Source organism: Glycine max, chromosome 12, assembly GCF_000004515.6.
Source record: "Glycine max cultivar Williams 82 chromosome 12, Glycine_max_v4.0, whole genome shotgun sequence".
NCBI lineage: Eukaryota > Viridiplantae > Streptophyta > Magnoliopsida > Fabales > Fabaceae > Glycine > Glycine max.
The window spans coordinates 14,586,445-14,604,594 of record NC_038248.2 but is presented as its reverse complement, the minus strand read 5'-3'; positions in this window follow the sequence as shown (position 1 = coordinate 14,604,594).

The following is an 18,150-nucleotide window of genomic DNA, read 5'->3' as shown; positions in this document are numbered from 1 at the left end:
TTTGATCTTAATTATTATGCATATGTAAATGTTTAATTTCTACGAACTAATAATGAAAACAAGTTGTTATTATTATATCTAGCTAATATTTTGTGTTCTTTTATTGTTGTTTAGTATATTTATTGTAGACATTCTCAAAAATGTTGAAAGACATATGTTGTTCTACTTATGCTAGAGGACGAGATACAAAGAGAAAACGTGGTATGCTTTTCATTTTTCAAATGCACTAACACATCAAAAAGTTGGAAGGGATGTAAAGACAGAACATAGTCTAACGTCTAATGCATGGACTCTGCAAATTTGGATCCATCGTAATTTTTATCAAGGTTTTTAAAATATGGTGAAAACACTAGTTGAAGGTTTAATGATTCAATGTAATTGAGATTTCAATAAACTAATATATATATATATAATAAGTTATATTAAACAAAACTAATAGAATACGCATAAATTTAGAAAATTAAAAAACAAACCTAACAATGTTTATCAAAACAAAACAGTATAATAGTCAATAGACCATAACAATCAAATTCAAAATAGAAACTGCAGTTAACTAATTAAGTAATTATATTAGCAAAGATACCCATGAAAAGGACCTTTAGATTTAGTCTTCTTTCTCTTAAATAACTCAGAACACCAAAAAGAACCAGCAACTTTTTAGAAACACCGAAGCAGAACCTATTGAAGCTCAACCAGCTTTTGTTGGTTGAAAATAACTTTTAACGACTGTTGTCAACCGTCATTGTTTCCAACGACATTAAAAATAAAACATATTTAATGGTGGTTCGCATACTAACTGTTATAGAAAACATGAGATTTTTAAGATGGTTATTAACTCATAACCATCTTAGAAAGAAATGTCAGACATCGCTTTCTAAGACGGTTATCAGTAATAACCGTCTTAGAAAGTAAACATTCTAAGACAATTGTTACAAATAACCGTCTTAGAAAGTCTTTCATTATATACTTTCTAAGACGATTATTTCGTAATAACCGTCTTAGAATGTTTACTTTCTAAGATAGTTATTACGAAATAACCATCTTAGAAAGCCTTTCATTATATACTTTCGAGGGCAAATGTTAGCAAACTCCGTTGTAACATTGGCAATTTCTAGAACTACAAATGGAAGAAATTTAACCCTCTCAATCAAAGATTTTATTGTACCTCATATTACCCTGGTCTATAAAAAAGTAAAAAATATGTCTTTTTTGTTAATTATAAAAAATATAGAATTATTATTTTCATATTAAATTTTTCTTTTATTTTTAATTACTTGTAAGACATATTAATGATTATACTTATTTTTTTTAAAAAAGTGAATGAGATACTTGTAAATATATTAGAAATATAAGATTGATTTGTGGATGAATTTTTTTTTCATTAAGAAAATACTAACAAGTTGACGAAGAGAAAAACCATATCAACCGGACAACCTAATTATAGTTATTTCTTACATAAATTAGAAAAATTCCTTCTCTAGCCTGACTTTATATATAATGACATGTTGACATTTGATGTGATTTGTGTGTCCTATGTTTGCCATGATATTCAGTTCCTAGAAACGAACTCCAAATGTGCTTTGCTATACAACCTGGTTATGGTGATTGCATTGCAATTTGCAGTCCTTGTTGTCAGAACTGAGAAGCATGGCCACTCCCTTGGTAAGGCTATGTTTGGACTACAGTTTAGGAACTAAAGTTTGGATAAAAACTTTCGTCTTACTTCTATTTCAAACTAAGTTTCAAAATATAATTACAATAAAACTCAGTTTTAAATCAGGTTCAACTGAAAATTATACAAGATATAGTTCTAGAAACCACAAATCTATAACGCATATAGGTTGGCCCAAAATCGGAGGTATAGTTTCATTAATATGACAAGACATATAAGTTTAGCAGATTAATTAAAATTTCTCATCTTCCTCCTTTTCTGGCCAATCAAATATACAGAGCACACAAACTAATTTTTCACTCTCGTAAACTGTTATATGCAGATAAAGACCAAAATGAAATTTGACTAGATTTTGTAGATTCTGTCTTGATGTTGATGTTATCAAGACAGGGGCATAATATACATCTAGAACTGCTTCCAGTCTTTTTTACCAGCGAATTCAATAGGAAAAACACTGACAATCTACACAATAGTGACAAAACCACTGACCTTTCCATCTTGAATGAGCTTAAACACATCATTTCAAACAGAAATACTAATTTCATTTGGACAGCTTCCTAGAGCAACAACATGGTGGTCATCCAGAATTAGAGAAACAATCAGTGTTTGATTATAAGATTATTCAATATTGATGCCCTTAAAATAGTATTCTTAAATTCTGAAAGTTGGTGGTTGAACCAATGAACTCTCTGTGGGGCACAAACCACTTGAATTTCCCCCTTGAGGCCAATGCTTGGCTGGAAAATTGATGGGTATGTGATTCCCAAGTTTTGGACAATCTAGTGAAAGGGGAGTTATGTGTTGAAGTGTTAAACTATTCAAAATGTTCAAATCTATATATGAAGTTGTTTTGTGATGTGAACTGATAAATGCACTTTTTGTTTTCATCACAAATGACAGAAAGTATGTGACATAACTGACAAATTCAAGTCATAAGAACCAAATAGTTCTCTAGTTTGTAATTCACACTTTATCAAACACAATCTTTTTCTATTTCTGAAGCAAAATATGAAATATCCATCAACAATAATCCAAGCAACACCAACCTTTTTAAGTAAAAATTGATATTATTACTAATGCTAGTTGAATACCATTAACATTTCTCAAGAGATTTGTTCCATAGAACTATCACATCATTTATATAATCATATGGTTAATGTAATACAATCTGTAAGGACGGGGCAGTAATACAATCTGTAAGAACAAGCCGAAGCACATCGTACACTGCACATGAGTTGTTGCTACTAAAGATGATCTCTGGTATGATAGACCTTATTAACATTAACCAACATACCAATATGACCTAGACCATAAATAAGAAAGTATACTTACTCATTTTAATAGGCAAGCACAGTTTTTTATAGTGTTTTACTGAATGATCCATGAAAAGCTGACCTTACCTAGTGGGATAGGCTTGGTATTTGATAGTTCTTTGTATTAACAATAACAGATAATCAAACACAATACCACTTTAATACATCCAAATTATTGATATTTTAAAGTATTATTAATTTCATGACCCACACCACAAAGAGTTGAGAGTTTAGAAATAAGAAACCTAGAAAAAGGTAAAAAAGAGGAAAGGAATATTAGAAATTTAACAGCAAAAGAATCAAGAATCTCACACCAGTGTTAAAAATTAAGCTACAAACCTTAAAAGCAAATCTTCAAATTGCAATTGCCACTGATCTGAATTGTGGATAATCCTTCAACCTAGAAACGACAAATGATCTCCCAACCTGTCCAAATTGACAAAGATATGGGTAAGTAAAGTGATAGGATAGAAATAATTATATCATCATATGGAAACACGGATCGAAGTTACGCCCAATAGAAATGTTAATGACGTTGCAAAAATCATGCACATGAAGAGAGAGCACCTTGTATTAATCAAGGAAAAAGTAGCATAAATCAACTATTGAGTAGCAAAACCAGACAAAAACTTGTATAACTTTGATAAGTACTTAAAAATTATAAAACTTGAAAAACTTATTGTTCTACCAAGAAGAAATGTCGCTTTGGCACCAACAATTGCACCTATAGAGTTAGCAACAAATCCCATTGGAAGCCCAAAAAGATAACCTCCACCAAGCTGAAAAAAGGACATATTAGGTAAAGTGACAACAAATTGATTTTTGGATTTCCTTTTTCCAACCAATTTTTCTTCTACGGCAGATATTGTAATGGAGAAAGAAAATCTTATTTAAATTTAATACGTAAAATTATTATGAGTGATAAAATTTTATCTTTAAATATTTAATACCATTACATATACATGATCCTTTATAACTTAATATTAAACTTTTATTTGAGTGAAAAAAATGTTGAATAAATTTCTTTAAAATAATACAAAAAAATTAAAGCAATCTATGTTGGTTCTTCATCATCCATTTGAAACTGGTTTTCACAATCAAACCATATAGTTCAGTTCGGTGTTAGAGAAGTATTGTTTCATCATTCAAGTATAGCATGCATGCTAGAATCCGCCCCCAATAGTGTGGTTTAATCGAAACAATTTCATGAACTCGGGCTACATAGTATGATGAATTCTTGTAGTAGCAAATCAATAAATGGGATTGTGCTAAAAAAAGGCATCAACAAGCGATAACGATTTTCTCTCTTCTTGATCATGCATCGAGTGTTGTATTGTCTTATGGTTTTCTTAAGATAAATTCGAAGTCCAAAGCCTACCCATTTATTTATGTTGCCATCTTTTTTTTTTTTGAGGGAATGTTACAATCTTCTGTTAAAAAGCTAGAATAAATTACTGCTAGATGCAACAAAAAAAAAGGTTACATAGGGTATAGATCAAATTTATGTGATTCTCTATTAATCTCATGCAACTATCCAACTAAACTTTAAATCAATCTATTTGGAGTATTCTTAAATTTTGTTGCATAGATTAGTATTCTATGTTATGTTTTCTAGAGTTCGATAGTAATGAACCTGTGATTTTGATTTCTTGTGGGGTTTATCCTATTTTCTGTAATAAGATGCCTAGTTGCCTATCAGCTTTCATCACAATCATATTATCCAAACATCTCAATTGACTTAATTAATACCTCCAATCTATGATGCACAAACATTCCAAACCAGGAATTGTTGCCATGTAATGTTAGAAAAGACGCAACTCTTTAAACCCTAACGGTACAGTTTAAAGTTCAAACTTAAATTTGTAGCATTGTCCATGCTAAGCCCATGCTACTTTGTGAGTTTCATTCTCTCCACTTTGACACTTTTCGGAAAAGATTGTTATTCTTTTACATAAACACAACTTGAATTCTTAGGACCTCTCAGGTAATGGACTAATGGCTCTCTTGGTTGCACCACTTCTTTATTTGTCTTCTTCCTCCCATATTTTCTTCTTTCATAAGCTTTTCCTCTCTTCTCTATTTGTTTCTACAAGACCAGTTCTCCATTTCAGTTTTCAGCTAGATTCTGCCACTAGTGGCAAGAACATACACCTGGTCACGAAGTACTACTACCATGCAAATCCTACCAATACCTCAAATGTGGCACACAAATTTTCAAATAAAGTTATTAATGGAGGGATTACTAGGGCCAGAAAACATCTGATTAGAGGGAAAATAATATTGTGGTATGTATATCATGCTTAAAAAATAATAGAAACATGAGCTATCCTAATTATAACTAGGTTGAAACTAGAAAGTATGTAAATAATGATAAAAAAAAAAAGAAGAAAGAGCCAAGGATAAACAAATTTGGAATCAAATTTTGAGGAATTTGACATAAATCATATAACAACATGAGACTAAAAATGACACAAAAGAAACACAAAAATTAAAACGTCAAGTATAAAATCCAAACAAGAAAGGAGTCTAGCACATTGCCCATCAAAGAAATCAAAGCAAAAGGTACCAATTGATAATTTTGCATGCCACTATAATAGTACAAAAAAACAAATTTTGCCAAATGATTATAAAACCACAACAGATTATGCTTACAAGAAAGGATGTAAGGAAGCTCATAGGGCAAATTGCTAGGTAGATGTATTATGAAATACCTTTTAATTCTGATAACTACAATATGTTTGTTGCAATGCCTAATGTCCATGGCCAATATGGTACTGACACTAAACCCACAAGCCCTCATCAAATAAGCAACCCATTTCTCAATGAATCCAAGCACATTGTCAACTTGATGAGAGAATATAGCAAGAAGTGCATAAAACATATGATATTAGATCATGGTAGATGACAAGAAAGAAAGAAAGTGCCACATGAAACATATAACTGAGAGCAACAATCTCATATCAGAAGTTGCAACTCTTATTCTGCAACCATATTCAAATGTTTGAATAGTAAATCACGTAGATAAACCAAAATCAATTATTCAATAATTAGTGACACTAACAACTACTTACTAAAGATTCAAAATCAGTCAAATCTGAGTCCTGATTCATGAATAATCTGGTACATTTTTTATTCTGTGATGACAACTAGCACAAAAAGAGGATAAAAAGCAAAGCTTCTAACTTTAACGATTCAGTATGGAGAATAAAAAAATGTATAAAAGCTATGTCAAATATCATAGCTTTATGTCAATCTAGTGTGATTAAGACCAATACAATTACACCCTCACCAAGACATTATTTTTTTTTCTAGAAATAAACCAATAATAAATGTTTTAGAGAAGCTTTAATTAAGTCTTAGAGTTCCTACGATACAAAATCCCAATTTCGATTACTCCAATGAAATGCAAATAAGCAGAAGTTTAAATCTCTGTTATATGCAATCACAATAAAATGTAGAGCATCATCATTTAGTGTGAAAAGGATCAAATCATCAAGAGAATCAGGAATGGTTCATGCCATGAACTTTTTTGTTGTAAAAAAAAAATAAAACACACTAAATCCCCCCATTGTTCTTTGCAATTTCATGGAGTTTCGAGGAAGCTATGAAGCAGAGGAAGAAGTAGAAAGTAAAGAAGTGAGTGAAATCAAATGTGGTTGCTTAGTCACTAAAAGGAGAACCAAGAAACATTGACATCATAACATACTTTCAATAAAGTGGTACAATAAGGAGACAACCCTCATATTATTGAGTAGGCCACCAATCATATACTAGTACTATCAGGCTGATTAATTACAAACCTGTGCTAGAGAAAAAGATGTGGAACAATGGCTTCAATCTATCTATATGCTTACATCTTTTGGTCAGCTTCAACTATAAGACTAATTATTTGTGTAAGACTTCCACACACTTAAAATTCCTCCCATTTTTTCAAAAGATGTGTTCTATAAACTCAGATTCTCACCCATAAGTTAAAACAATTACACCCACAAGTCTCAATCATCACAATTCATATATTTTAACCATAACCAACCCCCAGACTTAGTATAAAAAGTTTATTCACAACTCATTTCCATATTCCCTAGTTACTCAACCACAACTCACTCCATTAAAGATTTTAAGTCATTAAAGACATTATGAAACAAATCTCACAACATGGGTAGCATTTTCAAGGATGTAAAGCCAAATCAAATCATAGTGAGGAATTCTCCAAAGGTATGTGTACCCAATTAAGAAAGATACCTCAACATATTGAATTATCAACTTGACCAAGTGTTGCCCTAACGAAAGGAACATACCACAAATACAAATTAAGCTTAACTCAGTCTCCTCACTCGGTTAGAAAACAACATACAGACACCCTTTCGACTGAGATCAAGGTTTTTCAATAGTACAAACAGTTGAAGGACAGTGGTTCTTACCTACACCTTCGACGGAGAGTTGGTAGATGAACTGCTCTGGCGTTGCTTCACAAACCTTGAAGAGACACATGGCCCAGTTAAAGCTCGAGTGACAAAGTAAGGGTACGATGACTTGGAGGGTCAAAACTGTGAACAGAAGAAAAAATTCCATGAGGGTTACACAAAGTGGAAGAGAAACATAAAACTAAGGGGATTTGAGGGAGTCATTGCATGTGTTCAAACCTTGGAGGGAATGATCCTCAACTTCGACAGCGATGAACAGAAGCAGATTGAGAAGAAGGTTATGCACGGATAAGATCTCTCGAGGAAAAAGCTTGCTCCTAGGTTATTATTAGTGATTTTGGGAATAAAAAATAAGTAAATCATTTAAAGACGATCAAAAGGAAAAAGCCATCGTTGTACACTCATACAACTATGACGATCTTTGTCTACCTGTCGTTGTAATTATTAAACTCACCTTATAAGGTGGTCATTCAAGAACCGGCGTTGTATGCATTTCTTAAAATTACAAGACTAGCACCATGTTACCTTCAACTACGTTTTTGGTTTAACTGTCATAGTAAGCCTGTCGTAAAATACAATAATTGTAGTAGTGTAAATCAAATTCTGATTGGAAGAAGGTAAAAAAGGAACATGTAGAAACTAGAAACAAAAGCTATATTGACAATTGATTTTTTTATTTTATTTTCACCACCACATCCACCATTCTACCCTTTCTTCTCTTATCTCCATTGATTTCTCTTAAAACTAAACCTTAGGCAAACCCAGAAAGATAAAAAATGTAACACAGGAAATCCAATTGGGCAAACACATTTCAAACAAACTTCGACACCCTAATGCATCATTCAGATTTCAGAACCTATATTACCATGCATATGCATATCTCTTATGACTTTTAAGCCAACCATAACTAAGTGATAAACAATTAAACAATAACACAAATTCACAAACACAATCCATCAATTTTTGTTTTTGGTACAGAACATGATTCAAGAATCAAGAATTCAAGATAAAAATTAGACCCTTTATAGTTTATAGTTATTCAAACTAGTGAAACCACAATTTCTAGTGCCATTCTTAAGTCCACTACTAAAAAAAATGATTTTAACATCAGTTTTTAATAAAACTGATGTTAACAAAAATGCGATGACATATTTGTAAATAATACGAGTTCGTTAAAAATGATATGAGTTTGTTTTTTTATAACACATCCACCATTCAAAAGCCTCGAAAAGATGCTAACTAACAACAATGAGTATGGTGATGATAGTGCTATATTATTCAAAAGCCTTAACTTCCTAAGTTTGAGTAAAAAATGTGTACCTACAAATATACTTAATGTATCTATGAGTGGCCCAATTGGTAAGGACATTAATCTAACTGGATTGGTAAGCTAGATGACAAGAGAACTATAGAATATATTTTTCCTTCAAAATATGTTAGCATTGGCAAAAGAAACAAAAAGAAATGAAGAATGAAAAACCTTAACACTTTACAAAAGCACAAAACTGACAGCTAGTAGAATTGCATATTGCATAAAAGACCTTTTTTAATCTTTAACATTTTGACTTAATTATATTTTTGTTCCTCTTGTTTTCACTCAATTTTGATTTTTACAATTTTTTAGTTCCTTTTGTTGCTCTTCAAAACTAATAAATTATGCCTTATGTCAGTTTGACAATGGCGGGACATTGAATTTGCTGCATGAAAACACGTAGCTTTTTTTCTAGGGAATAAATCAAATTTGATTCGGTGGCACTCATTTTTTAATGATTTTGTTTAAAATGAAATGATATTTCTCAATGCCACCCCAAGCTAAAGAGATTTTCTTAAATAACAAAGATACTAATTGTTGAAGATATACTTTTATAACTACATAATATTTTATTTTTCAATTTTTAAAATAGGATTTAGTAAATAAGTTGGTTTCCTATATTTTAGAAGTAAGTCACTTTTAATGGATTAGCCTAGTCAATAAGTGGTTCCTATCTTTAAGGAGAAAGTTAGTTTTAATATTCTGTTTTACTAATATCTTGTTATCTAATTAGTTTATCTTTTATTATTTATTGTATCGCTGTTGAGAACAATTTGATTTAGAATAGAATAATTCTATTTTCTTCGCATATGTATTGTCTCTCTAATCTCCTCTGTTTTTTTATAATTTCCTCCACAAAACTAACAACCACTACTAGAAAATAAGATTTTTACATTGGTTATTTAAGACTTTCAACATCGGAACATCGTTAACATCTGTTTTTCAAAACCAATGTTACCTAATAAATACAACAACGGTTATTTAAATAACCGATGTTATATGATAAGAATTATGAAAAAAACCTATAAATTTACATATCAACATCAGTTTTTTTAAAAAAACCGATGTTAAATGTTACTAAAAACATCGGTTTTTAAAAAAACTGATGTTGTTAGTAACATTTAACATCAATTAACATGCACATTTTAAAATCATACCACATAACATATAATTTTCATTCTGATTTGAAACAGTTTTTACCCAAAATTCCATAAGAAATTTACTAATTATAATAAATTTAAAGCATATTTAATTTTAAAACATGAATTGTAAAAACTGTAAAGTAAGTAAATATAAACTACAATTACAAAATTGTCTAAACATCCTAAGTTTCATTTTTAACTTTCAAATAGTATTTTGCCCACTGGATGCAAAATGCCTTCAATCTCTCTGGTTCCAAGTTGGCCAACATCATTACACGGAAGCTTAGGTCACAGCTTACCCTCCACAACTTCCACGACAATCTAATAATATAACATCAAACATTTTATTTCATGATAATCAAGATCAAGTGACATTTCAGATTGTTATAGAATTGAGATTAACATTGAACTACTTAATTAAACATTTACATAACAATTTAACAAAATTAACTAGGCAACTCAAGATTAGTGTGATAATCATATATACCTTGGTGGGACCATATTTCGTCTCAACGTATGGGTAATTTCCAGTTAAAAGCTCGTTCAATATAACCCCAAAACTGTACACATCACATTTTTCATTATAAGGTTCATATCGGATCACCTATAGTGTCATGTACACACAAAATCAATATCATTATAAGTTTATGTCATTTAATACTCTTCTAAATTTTAAAAATATAAAATCAATATCTCACTCCCTCTTATGCTAAATCTCTACTTATTTAATTTCATCAATTCACGCTAATTAGAAAAAGGCTCAATTGATAGGATTCATACTCAATACAAGAACATATCAATTTCATAGCAATTTCTGATTGGGACATCAACTGGTTCATCAAACATATATAATTTAGTTATAATTATAAGGATAAAATAAAAAATTGTGAAAACACCCCAAAACTCATTCCAATTGATACTCTAAGGATCCATACACATATTTTCACTAATCCCCAATTGTGAATAACTCATCCCTTACCTCGACATAGTCGCTCAAGCATTCTCCATTATCAATTGTGGCATTTTTGGTGCTCTCAAAAGCTCGTCCTCTGGTTGCTCTGTTAGGGTTCCCAAACATTAGAGAGAATGAAAAGGGATTGAAACCTCCATTTGTACCATCTTCGTGCAGTTCATTTTTCTCTTTCCATGAATATTATTTCGCAAATCTCAATGGTGAAGCTGTGCGGAATTGAATCATTAACCACATATAAAAATTTCATGACAATCCAACGGTTAAGGAAACCGGGATCATAGTTTTACTAGGATGGTTTTGGGTTTCTGCGGGAAAAGAAAAGGTTATGATTCAAAGTGTATTTCTCTCAACTCTGACATATTTTCGTGATTTACAATGGTGACAATTCTTGGAATTGAGTTTTGAACTTGGTGCTCAAATTTCACAACGATCCAACGGTGAATGAGTCCGAGATCGTAATGTTTCTAGAAGAGATTTGGTGGTATGCAGGAAAAAGGTTTTGGGAGGAGGAGAGAGAAAACGAAATTGAGAAAAAGAGAGGGCACATGTAAAAACTGACCTAACATGATTTATTTTTATAGAGAGGGTTTGGTGTGTTTATATTTTTATTACGTTAAATTTAATATTATGACATCTGTTTTCAAATAACCGATGTTAAAACTGAATTATTTTAACATCAGTTATTTGAAAACAGATGTTGTAAGTGCTTAATAACATCAGTTTTCAAATAACCGATGTTAAAATCACACTAAATTCAATTTTAACATCGGTTATTTGAAAACCGATGTCGTTAAGCACTTACAACACCAGTTTTCAAATAACCGATGTTAATAGGACGATGTTAAAACTCATTTTTTTAGTAGTGAACTAGTAAGACAAAACTTTGCAGTTAAATCAGGGAAATGTCTAAAAGATCAATAGTACAATTAAAGCCTATTATTAACCTAATACTATTTTTTGGGTGCATAGGGGATGATGAAGCTCAACTAAATCCAACATCTTTCTAACATAAATTGTATATTAATCCGAAGATTTATCAAAAAGACATATATAATGTATAACTATTCACAATTCTAAATATATATTATCATTAATTCTTGAAAACTACTAACTTAACCCTGGCTACAAATAGGAGTCAACTTGCATTTTGCATGATGTAGTTTTGGTCTAGTGATGGAGAATAAGAAAGGAAAAACCCATTGAAGTTGGTTCACCAAATTGTTCTACATGAATTTAAGGGATAAGTTACCGATTGTTTGAGAATTCTGCAATTAATTTCATCTTATAGCTCTTATGTTTTTCTTTGATTGATCACCACCAAATAGATGTTTTAGCTTTGTATTGCAATGAAAATTGGGTATAAGGCTAGATTTGGATTAGGAATCATATGTTTCAGATATCAAGGAATAGAATCTGGTTCGTGTGCATTCTTATCAGTTCTTGAACTTAATATTTCTCTTTGATTGAGTTTCTCCTAAGGAATTATGTTTCTAATTGAAGAGTTTTCACCAAATAATAGAGTTCTACCTATTCTAGTGATCTCAAATGATAGTTGACTGGATTTGATGTAATCATGATAAGTTTCCTTAGAACAAGGATGAGTTCTGTTATGCCCTAAATTTCAGTGCAGCCAAAGCTCCACATAGATATTGGATAATTCTCATACTGGGTTTTAATTATGGTAATGGAACATGAAAGGACAATGTTACACCAATATCTTGTGTACCCTTCGTATGAACTTCAAGCAAGAATTTAATTAGATCATTATTGGTTAGTGTGGTTACCTGTTGCTTTCTTTTCCTCTCGGGCTCGGCCTGAAGAATAAAAGCAAGATCCTTGTTAGTATAATTGAATTACTAATACTTTAATGCATAACAATAGAGGAAAATGGTCAATATTCTGTAGAAGTTCATGTTATTTGGCAGTAACAACGCCTGTTTCAGTTGGGCGTTCTCTTCTCTTAATTGCTTCAGTTTTGCTTCTAATTCCATTGTGTAAATATCTACCAAAATATCTACCAAAAAAAAGAATGAATAAGGTTCCACAAAAAAAGCTTAATAAAAATATCTACCAAAATATTATATATCCATACAATATATAATACCACACCAAGTCTATGCAATGCAAGAAGTGCAAAGCAGAATGAGCCTCATAAGCTATACAAGCTACGCGGTCCATTTTGATGTATATTTTATTCACATCTTCAAATCATACTAATTAAAATATTCATTAATTGGCATTATATTAGTAGCTGATAGCCAGCTGGTGCTTTGAAACCTGCCAGGCCTTAAAATTTCTGGAAAAGCCAATTCTAGTTAACTTCATATTGTGTTTTTTCTAGTTTCTTGCAATTCCATTGCATTTCATTCATTCTACTACATTGTCGCATTTTATTCTTTATTTTGGTAGTGTTAGATCAACACCAATCCTCATGGTTAGTTCAACTTGCAATAGCTACTCGAGGTTGATGTAGAATTGTAGATACTAAATAGTATTGTTACGAACTTAATATTGTTGACAACTTCCAGTTTGAAGTGACACGTTGATGTGCCATTATTTTCTCCTATTTCTTAAAACCTTTTTGCACCATTTTAATTACTGATTAGTCTTAATTGTCAAATTAATTAGGCAGTTTTATTACTTGGGCTCATGAAGTTAAATTGATGTTTTCAATCTAATTTCAGGAATTAATGAAGCATTGGACTTAATTCGGATTTTGGTCATGGACTTAAAGAGGGCAAATAAAGCAACGTTTACCTTAGTTAATTTTTAATTAGGAGTTTGCAATTTTATTTTATGTTGTTCAGTGTTTATTTCATTTTGGGCCAGAATAATGTAATAGGGCTCGGTGACTTTGAGTGATCCTTATAAATACTATCCTTGGGATTCGTGCAAGGCTATTCTGTTAGACTATTATTTAGAGCATAGGGTTTAGGGTTTTATGTTTTTTTGAGCTTATTGTTACTGTTCAAACAAGGAAGCGTTCGAAATGGGAGAACGACGATTACATTTGTCGTGGACACATTCTGAACGGTATGTCTGACTCTTTCTTTGATATTTATCAAAATGTTGAGTCTGCTAAGGAATTATGGGACTCTCTTGAATCCAAGTATATGGCAGAAGATGCTTCAAGTAACAAATTCTTAGTTAGTAATTTCTTTAATTACAAAATGATTGATTCGAGGCCTGTTATGGAACAATATAATGAACTGGTGCGGATTTTGGGTCAGTTTACTCAACATGATTTGAAAATGGATGAATCCATTGCAGTTTCATCTATAATTGATAAACTGCCTTCTTCTTGGAAAGACTTCAAGCATACCTTGAAACATAAGAAGGAAGAGTTGACTCTTGTTCAACTCGGTAGTCATTTCATGATTGAGGAGTCGCTAAGGGCTCAGGAAATTGACAAAGTCAATGATAAAAACGTAGCAGGTTCCTCTTCCGTTAATATGGTAGAGGAAAGTGGAACAATTAAGCAAAATTACAATGCTAAAGGTAACAAACGAAAATTTCAAGGAAATAAGAACAAAGGTCCAAACAAACAGACAAAATTGTCATGTTGGAAGTGTGGGAAACCTGGTCATTTAAAGAGGGATTGCCGGGTGTTCAAAGGAAAGAACAAGGCTGGTCCAAGTGGGTCTAATGATCCTGGAAAGCAACAAGGTCAGATTGTAGTGAATAATTTTAATTCGAATACGAATTCAAATTATGTATCACTAATATTTGATGTATTCTATGTGCAGGATGATGACGTTGCTTGGTGGTTTGATTCGGGAGCAACAAGCCATGTGTGCAAAGATCGTTGTTGGTTCAAGGAATTTAGACCAATCGATGATGGCTCTATTGTGAAGATGAGCAATGTTGCAACTGAACCAATCCTAGGATTAGGTTGTGTGAATTTAGTTTTTTACTTCCGGAAAAGGTTTGTATTTGGATAATGTCTTATTTGTACCTGGTATTCGTAAGAACTTATTGTCTGGTATGATTTTAAATAATTGTGGTTTCAAGCAAGTACTTGAAAGTGACAAGTACATCTTGTCAAGACATGGTTCGTTTGTTGGATTTGGTTATCGTTATAATGGAATGTTTAAATTAAACATTGATGTTCCTTTTGTTCATGAATCTGTTTGTATGGCCTCGTGTAGTTCTATAACTAATATGACAAAATCAGAAATTTGGCATGCTAGATTAGGACATGTTCATTAAAAAGATTAAAAGATATGTCAAAAACAAGTATGATTCCTCCTTTTGATATGAACATTGAAAAATGCAAAACTTGCATGTTGACCAAGATCACTAGGAAACCTTTTAAGGATGTTAAAAGTGAGACTAAAGTCTTAGACCTTATTCATAGTGATTTGTGTGATTTGCATGCTACTCCATCATTAGGTCATAAAAAATATCTTGTTACTTTTATTGATGATGCATCAAGGTATTGTTATGTATATTTATTAAATACAAAAGATGAAGCTCTTGATAAATTTAAAATTTATAAGAAAGAGGTAGAACTTCATCAAAATGGGCTAAACAAAACTCTTCGTACGGATAGGGGAGGTGAGTATTATGATCCGGTTTATTTTCAATCTACTAGAATAATACATCAAACTATAGCTCCCTATACACCACAACAGAATGGTGTAACCGAAAGGAAGAATTGAACCTTGAAAGAAATGATGAATTCCATGTTATCCTATTTGGGTTTAAGTGAAGGATTTTGGGGCGAGGCTATGTTGACAGCCTGTTACTTGTTGAACCAAATTCCTAACAAAAGGAATAAGGTTGCCCCATATGAACTTTGGCTAAGGCATATAGTCAAGTGTATAATGGGAAGTCTAGACACTTGGGTGTTAGACACAACATGGTTCGGGAGTTAATCATGCATGGTGTGATATCAGTGGAGCTTGGGAGAACTCAGCATAATTTGGCCGATCATTTAACCAAAGGGTTAAGTAGAGATCTCATGAAAATGTCGGCTGTGGGATTAGGATTATAGTCCATCTGAAATCTCTTATGTTAAGATACCCAATTCCCATCTAATATGACATTAGGTGCTGAATTCAATATGGAAAGCTTAACATGTAGAGATTGGAACACATCATCGAAAGTATCCCAAAAGGAATGTGTTCGGTTCTGTAAGTTAAGGAGGTTGAAGTATAACTTCTCAATGATTCTTTTGAAAAATTGCATTTGCAGGTGCAAGAAAGAAAAGGACTACCTATATAAGCATGAAGTTTAGCCGCTTCAAGAAGCTGGGACTTGGCTTTGATATGCTTATGAAGGATAGGGACACATGCTAGTAAACTAGTGTCGAGCAAGAGTAATGTTATAAACTATTGTGCATATTATCTTCATGTATTCATTATGAATAGAAAGGGTTCAATCCTTAGTGACACCCTGATATTCGAATATTTGAAACGTGTAATTTGCTAAGATGAAATTCAATCGTCACGATATTTCATCTATGCAGTAGTTTGTGGTATGTTATGACTTTGGTGATTTGATCGGTAATTACACTAAAATGGGGGAGGTTTGTTGGATATTTTAGTGTAATTGATCTCTTTATTATGTTAAAATAAGAGTGTACGATTGTTTTAATGTAATAACGATATGTTCGGTTTAGGCAAATTTTGGAAGTTACATGGAAGTTACTAAAACTTCCATCAACGGTTGGAAGTTACATGGAAGTTATTAAAACTTCCATCAACGGTTGGAAGTTACATGAAAGTTACTAAAACTTCCATCAACGGCAGTTTTTAAAAAAGAAAAAACTTCCATCAACCGCCAAAAACCACTTGTTCTTTGATCATAAATAATCATTCTGGTTCAGAAAGCATAACGGTGTGACAAAACATATAAGACCAAAACAAAACTCTTGAATTATAATCTTCTGATTTTATCCGATTGAACAATTTTGGTTGAACCCCGAAATTTGATTCAATCTGAAAGTGTTATACACGACTTCAGATTTATCCAGCATCATCTCGATTTTCAAATTAACCAACAGGGAGTCGCGATCAGAGAGCTCGATGAGGACGGTGGTGGCGGTGAGAACATTGACAGCCTTGTCGGCCACTTTGTGGAGGGCGTCGGAGACGATGATGGGGTGGATGTCATGAGAGAGGAGGATGAGGCACTACTCGAGGAGGGCAATAGGAATGACAACGATGATAGTGGTGCTGTCGCCCGCGATAGAGTCTTAGGACTTGGAGAGCTCGAGGAGCATCTTGGATGAAGGAAGGGAGAGGGGCTGCTCTTGGAGGCGTTGACGGAGAGGTGGCCTTGATCCTTCTCACGACGGCTTGAGAACTCCAAAGGGGGAGTCGAAGAGTGAGAGGGATACTTGAAGAGTTGGAGCACGAGAAAGTAGAGGGAGAAATGAAATATTAAAAACATTGGAAAATATTCTAAGACAGTTTTTGCAAAACTGTTATAAAGCTGTTGCATTTATTTACAAAAATATCACCGTATTTTTTTTAAGTCGATTTTTGATCAACCAACATAAAATTAATGTCGTAAAAAGTGATTTTTGTAATAGTGAAACTTATTATTGTTTGAAAATCAAGCTTTTGATTGAATTAATAAATTAAGATATACCATTTTGGGTCTCAATGTTTCCTTTTTAAAGGCAAATAAGAACTTATTCCTTCAAAAGGGCCACAAATTGTGACCCAAAAAACATGAAAATGTCCATACAAGATGAAAAATTGAACAAAACAATCAGGAAACATTGATACCTGAAGCAATCTATGGGATTATTAAACCAATATGATACGTATACTGCAGAAGAAACAAAGCCAGTATACTTTTAAACAATATCCATGAAAGCTGCTGAATATGTGTAACCTCAGTGAGTATATCAGGCGTATCATGCTGAATCACGTTCCTATTCCTGTGCTGCCAAATGCAACAACAAGTTGTATGCCAAATCAGATGCTGATAGTGACGAGACTTTTCCCACATTGAAGCAATCCTCCATGCTGAACAAAATGAAGATGAGGTTGATACTGCTGCACAAAATAAACGCCCATCCATTTATATATGGAATTCGAAACCTGTGATGAGAATGGACAAAGGAGTAAGAGATGAATCAAATCTTTCGGATTCTGGAAACAGAACACACATTGAGCAAAATCTACACACCAACACCTCTATGCTGCAAAGCTACTTTAGTTGGAAACCTCTGATGCAACAACCACCAAGAAATAAATAGCCAACACTTTAGAAGGGACCTTACACTTCCAAAAAAAAGCTTTGAGAAAACATCCAAATGATCATGAGAAATACTCTCCCTCTAGACTAATATATAAGTAA